Source organism: Pseudoliparis swirei, chromosome 21 (genome assembly GCF_029220125.1).
Source record: "Pseudoliparis swirei isolate HS2019 ecotype Mariana Trench chromosome 21, NWPU_hadal_v1, whole genome shotgun sequence".
Lineage (NCBI taxonomy): Eukaryota > Metazoa > Chordata > Actinopteri > Perciformes > Liparidae > Pseudoliparis > Pseudoliparis swirei.
This window is the reverse complement of record NC_079408.1, coordinates 6,716,979-6,724,400: the sequence shown is the minus strand read 5'-3', so window position 1 is coordinate 6,724,400 and position 7,422 is coordinate 6,716,979.

Genomic DNA, 7,422 nt, shown 5'->3' with positions numbered 1-7,422 from the left:
ATCAGGAGTCAGCCAACTGAGCCACCGGTCTAATCCCTACCAGCAGCCCACATGGCCGCACTGCCAAGATCCAATTATACCCATAAAAAAAAAAATCCTACATTTTTTATTTTTTTCCCCCTGAACGAGGACCGTTATGAGGGGTGTGCCCATCCCTCCGTGACCCACCGACAACCCGAAGTAACAATGCGGCTGTAAAAGCAAGACAAGATGGGGAAACAGGACGGAATTATAAGACCACCCCTAAGGGGTTCACACTTGTCAGGAACAAACAAAGCCTTCTCCTCCCGGTGGGAAACAAAGCAGTAACTGTCTGCTCGGCAAGTTGCAGCGGCTCAAAGACATACAGTTCAACCTTGAAGGGCTCTGGAAGCCATAAACCCGTTGCTCGGAGTCGATGGGACTAGGATTAGTAAAACATAGGGTACTGACGTTCGCAGAGCTCCCATTTTTAAAATTACAGGCGCCAGTGCATTGCAAGAGATAGGTCAATTATTTGTTGGTAATCCCTCACTGCACAGATCATTTCAAGCACACTGATGGTTTTATAGTGGGTCAGAGAAGCACATAAACATTGCAGTGTGAACCATTGCGGTTTACATTTCTTGAGCTTGGATAGTGACAATTTAAAAGTTCTAAATTTCACAGCTCGGTGTTTGACAATTGGTGGTTTTACTCAATCCAATCTGCAGAAGCTGTCATGCGGCTGGCGAGGACCACTGATCAGACATTGTGACTGCGGAGCAAGAGGCTGACAAAAAGCCATAACAATGGATTTATAACTCCCATGTCCTATAAACAGGACCGATATACTCTAAATGGAGACAGGTTCTTAATAGTCCACGCTCTTCAGAGGTAAATAGTTCCACAGACAACAATGTCGCCGATAGCGCCCTTGTGTATACGTGTGTGTGGGGAGCTACGTTTCCTGTGTCCGAAGCTGCTAACGCCCTGAGTGACCTTGCTAAATAAAGACCAATGGATTGAGCCACGCGCTCACACTGTCCATTGCTGGACCGCTAAGTCTCGAAGTGTACATTTGCGCACCGCATTACACCCTCTAATAGGCAGTCGGTCAAAATAACACCCTGCCTAAAATGTCAGCGTTTACCTTGAGTAATGACCACGCTTCCACTGACATTAATAGATCCTCAAGCCCGTCTCTGTAGCTGAATGACTTCAAACTGTCAGAGGCAGAGTCCAGTGAAACCACCAACACATACACAGGTACACACACACAGCGCTGTATTCCTGCACACACTCCACTATAAACATCCCAACTTCTAAACACGAGAAGTCAATGAAATAACTGCAATACTAATACAGTTTTTATTTGATGGACTCATGGTCCATTACGGTTGAAGGTGCTGATTGGAAAGAGTTCTAATGTGAAGTGGAGACTTTCCAACACAATCCTTCCAGTGGTGCCCGTCCTTTACTGGTCAAAAACCAGTTGGAGATGGCCAAAGTCCTGAACATGAGACAAAACCATAGTCCACTGGCTCAGTCCAAATATAAACTTGTGCATACATCAAAGAAGTCATAAAAGATGGAAAGCTATGATTTTCCCTGCTCCAAAAGAAATAACTGTCATGACACTTTAAATGTCATATTTGACAAAATGACCATCTTTAAAAGAAAAATAATATATCGTGTCGTCTGATGTTAGCTTTAAGCTACGGTTTCCAAAATATCCAGAATCTAAATGTGTGTACATTTTTCTGGAATAGGGTGTGTAAGATGTAATTCTATAACTGTTTCGCAAAATTCGTAATGAATTGAAGTGAAGCGATAACCAAATGTATAACAACTCACCTTAGTGCACGTTTACCCGTCCCAGTGCGCTTGACTCTTTCTAAAAACTTCTACTAACGGCCCCCAGTTGACTATGATAAGTGAACTTGTGCATAAACAGGAGATGCTATTATCATGCCACCAGAGTGCATTCATGTGTATTCACGGGTCAATGATAAAATGCAGCATCTGCCCTCACCTCCCCTACTGTTGTTCCCTTCTACACAATAAAATTAAATGTTAATGGATGCTAATGAAATGGCTAATTGTGGATTCGGTGCAACCATGCGAGGCTCACTCTCTGGGCCTTGCTGCTCATCGTTTATCACACGAGCACCTTTAGAGAGCTCGAGGGGAGAAAGAAAAAGGGAAATAATACGAATAATAAACATTAAAAAGCGATGAAACAACGGTGATTATGCATGCGGACCTGTTGCCGCGTTAACCAGCTCAGAGGTGACATTTCTTTGTGCTCGTCCTACAGATTGTGGTGGCACTTTTTTGGGATAGCGAGATGGAAAGGGAGCTCACAGTAGGCTGGCCGGCGGCGATTTGACACCTCAGAAACGGCCCGGCTTGTCAGTCCCGACGGAGACGGCCGCCGAGGCCTGCTAAAGCCGAGTAAAGCTCGCGGCTGTCTTTATCTCTCGGCCTGTGAGCCCAGAGTGGTTTCAGGCAGTGATTAGTGAGGCGGATCCCACGTGGGTCACACTTTTGCTGGAGGAGATCAATGCTGGAGATTTGAAGCATCTGCAGGGCACCTTTGTAGTCGAAGCGTGTTGAGTGACAAGAGAGGAGAGGTGGACGGAATGGAAAATGTAGAGAAAGGGAGACAGGCAGATAGAGGAGAGGTCTGGGTAGTCACAGGAGGAGATGGAGGCTGTATGATTAGTTTGCTCGGGGAAAATAAGTTTTTTCGGTATTTTAGTTGAAAAAACAGCTCGCCGGAGTTTCATAAGACCGGTGTTATGCAACGGTAGGCTATTTCAGAACACCTGAATATAAGTCTGAGCGAGAAATGAGACATGTCTCCATTGGAAAATGTTGCATAGAGCGATGCTTCACCTATTAACCCTTGTGTTGCCTTCGGGTCAATTTGACCCGATTCAATGTTTCACCCTCCTGTCGCCTTCGGGTCAATATGACCCGATTCAATGTTTAACCCTCCTGTTACCTTTATATTTACGAACATATTTTACCCTTGAGGTCAATATGACCCCTGCTATTAAAATCTCCAGAAAATTATTAGAATTAATATTGTTTTCCAAGTTTAAGTGTGAGGTACTTTATGTTTGTTTGTTGACTCCCGAACGAACACCGACATTAAACATTGAATCGGGTCAAATTGACCCGAAGGCGACAGGAGGGTTAAATATTGAATGGGGTCAAAATGACCCGAAGGCAACACAAGGGTTAAGCACACTTTTGTGACTCTATAGATGTCTGTAAGTCCACTGCAGACTGTTGTTCCAGACTAAAATATATCAACAACTTTTGAATGGATTTCCGTGAAATTGATTTCAGAGATTCATGGTCACCAGAGACTTGAAGCCCTCTGTGTTTGATGATCTTATACATTTTTTGTCTCTTGCAGCACCATGACGGTGAGACATTATGGTTTTGAGTGAAATATCTCAAGATTTATTTGGTTGATTGACATTCAATTTTCATAGAACACATCACCCTCAGCAGTTTAATAACTGTGGTTATCTTTTAAACCTATCCTTTAAATCCAGGGCTTAGCGAGTAGCATCCAAGAAATAAAACGTTGAACTGCTGTTCATAGAGGAATCGCGCTGTCGAAAAACATAGCTACCGCACATTGCTTGTATAAGGGGACAAAGTGTAATTACTTTTGTTCATATTGATGGCCGATTGTAGATTGGTAGTCGATGAGATATCATCAAGGTCAACTGATTCCACCATCTGCTAAAATGCCCGCAAACAAAAAAGGCCCACAGGACATAGCCCATGTCTTGTAAATGACAAAATAATTCTTATTGTAAAAAAAAACCCTCAATAAACTCGATGGAACCCGAGATGCATAAAGGCGGGCCGCGGAGGAGCACGTGGAGATGAGCCCTCATCTCGTCACACTACCTTTGACTTTCTGAGCGAGCTGTGGTCGACCTGCCTCATGCCGATTACTATTCTGAACGCCTTGCATAACCTTTTTATAAAGATGTCGGTCGTTTCTTTAAATGGAAATTCAATTTAGGTAGATTCTCTAGCTTTCGCTGTTATTGAGAAGATCCACTTTCTTCATTTCTCACCTGTCGTACAGTCCTAAAGGCCGTTTTGTATGTGCAAATTCAATTGTTTAGTGTCACTACAGGCAGTTGCTAATCTCACTAAAACCCTGTCTCCAAAAGACAGAACACTAACCTGCTTAACAGCTTTGTTGGAACATGTATTACGACAATGCTTCGAGGAGTGATTTACAACATTGAAAGCCGTCTTCATTTACATATTCTCATAGCTCTTGCGCTCGACTTTATATTGCTAATTATGCGCATTACAGTGTCATTGATCCCCCCCGCCACCCATCTTCAACAGAGAAATAGAAAAACCCTTCCATTTGCTTAGTAATGAAAAAAGTTGTTCCATTCCAGCGGACTAACCTCCCATCGGCTTTTATGCTACTTAATGAAAGATTTGCCTATAAGACAATGCGTCTCATGTCTGAGAGAGAGAGAGAAAAAGAGGGATGCGGGAGAAGAGACTCATAAGGGGGCACTTATGCATATGTTTGATAAAGATAAGTGACGTCCCATCTACTGGTCCTTAATGAGATCTTTTGCAACAGGAAGATGTATGTGGCTCTGGCGTGGTGCGCACTGGTGGGAAATGACTGCTGAAGGGGGCTGCGGAGGGAGGCACTTCATCAAGTATAATTGCTGCGTTGTACACACTGGGTCCCCCAAGGCTCCGTCTCCTCTGCAGACACCCAGGACCTTCCTCCTTTAACTTCGCTCTTGCTCGTCGTCCTCGTTCACCCTCTGTCTCTCAGTACTTCCTATCTTCCCCCTACTGCCCCTTCTGCCCCCTTTGCTCCCACAGTACATTATTTCCCGTTTAACAATGCTAATAGAACAATGTCTCGCTAGTTACCGAGTCTGAATTCAGACTTGATTAATCAGGCGAAAGCACAATGACTTCCTTTGTTGCCGTCGGTCCCCTGTGTTCCCTTTAGTTCCAATGTGTACGTTTTTTTGTGTCTACGCTGTGCATTTATTTCTGGGAAACAACGTTACTAAATCAAGCAGCTCTTTTATCTTGTTTGAGCTGTACACTTTTGCTTTATGGTTCATTTTTAACAAGAAAGTGGGACACCCTGCTCTGAACAAATGCTCTAATTTTAACATACGTGAACAAACAAATGCATCTGATATATTCTACGGCGAGTGTAAGTACATCTGCAGCTCCTTTGCAGTCTTTCTTATCAGTAATATTGTGTTGAAATCCCCCTTTTGGGAATATTTTCCGCTTGTTCACGAATAAAAGATGAAGATAAAAAGGATTTTGCATACTGAGACAATTGTGGCATAATGACGAGTGTATAAATGCAAACAATCATGGGGACAGAACACTCTTAGAAATGGCACAAGAAACAGCACATTTGTGTGAGCCCGTCATAATATGTTGATTAATCAGTTTCTCATTACTGTCCATCAGCTTGAGGATGCATCAGAGTTGGTTGAATTCGTAAAGAAGGATTTATTAGAAATACCAATTAATTGCTGTGTTCCAAAGCAGCACCAGACATGTTGTCGCAATACCCTCACGGCCATTCAAGGGATAAGGGGAACACTGGCATGCAATCTAAAGCATTTCCAGTTGGGGCCTGTTCATGTTGGCAATAGCAAGTGGAACTTAGTGCAAGCAGCAGCCAGTCCACGCAGATTGCATGGCACATCAGTGCAGCACGGCCTCTTCCAGGAATGGAAAAGGTGTGCTTCTTGCCAACGCTGTGGAGCAGCCATGTTCATAGCAGGTTAGCTCCTCCGCTGGGTCCGTCGGGTGGGCTTTGGAGAACGAGAGGGACGGAAATAAAGGAGTGCATGACTGGATCAGCAGATGGGGGATATTCTGTACTTTGTGCCATGCAGCTGCAACTGCAGATAACATATGCAAGGGAAAGGGGGCAGACACAGGCCCTGTAAACCATGGTAATCCAAACAATGTTTTCTAAAGGAGGGCCAATACTAAGCCTAATGGTACTTCAGTTGAATATTATCAAAGGTATTGGACACGTTACAATGCAAATGTGTTTATTTGGTTCAGTTTACATGCGACTGCTGCCAAAAATATCTCAATGATTGCATCAATTCCTCGTAATAATCCTGCTATGAGTGCTATCCAGATTAGCTTTTTTCTAAAAAAGATCGTTTGTTTATTGACTCAACAAGTAAAACTCTATCCCCCAGCCCCCCACAAAAAAATACATCCATAATACTGACAAGAACATATATATTTGCTTAGAAATCAGCTGATTTCCTGGTTGTTTGTTTTCACGTTTGTACTCTATTTTAATAAAAAAATAAAAATAAAACGTCCTTGATAACCGCCTTAATAATACCCATACATTAGTGTATCAAATTTGTTTCAACAAGAATGTCTTTCTTGCTTTTTGCAGTAAAAATACAGTTCATCTTTGAATTTAATATAAACTACTGAACTGACATTCTTGCTATTTTTTGTCAGTACATTTAATGTTGCTCTTGAAGGTAGCCTACTTGAGTGCTGCACTTCTTACCAGTTTTATGATTAGTTTTAAATTGAGCAGTTTTGCTCACAATGATTACACAGTAGTACTCATGAAAGTCCAGCAATTTCACATATTGCCTGTAACATGTGGTTGCAAGGCAGGATTTAATTAGAACTATTTCCTTAGTGCATTTACAGTTGTGTTCTGATCCTGCACCATTACTTTGAAAGCATATTTTGTTCATGTAGTTTGATGTGACCACACCGTCAAGTACTCCCCCTGCCGAAAAAAGTTTCTCACATCTTTTTGTCATATCCACTTAATTGCTTGTCATTCTGCCATAGACACACATGCTGCTCGGCTACTGAAATGAGAAGTGGAGCAAAGGGCCAAATAATTTCTGCAGAAATGTCCAAACAACCGGAGCAAGAACTGTTGGCCGGCTCTTCAACAATGGGTCCACCTATCTCCTGCAAGGGCTACCTAGCCCCAGCAGCAGCTGCCAAAGCCACTTCAAATGGCCCCCCACTTCAGACGGGATCCTTTAGAATAGGTTCGAGCACCATCATGAGACTGAGGCTTACCCATGAGAGGGACGAGCTTGCATAATTCCCACGAATATGCAAAGCCTTTGAACTCCACTGTATGCTGACAATCATGCAGTGTTGCAGTTTAGTCTGTGACTATGGATGATGGAAAATTATTGATTCAAGACTGTGAGAGAAGCCTTTTTAAAGAGATTGATGGATTGATGCCTTCGGCTGTCATCTCAGTACTTGTGCTTCTTCTCACTAGCAGCTTTGCCCATCTGGTGTGTAATGTTGAAGAACAACTGGCTGCAGCATTATGGATGTTGCTTCAGCCCGATATGTACAGTAATATATCAAATGCAAGTGGTGAGATTATACTAAAAAGCATCA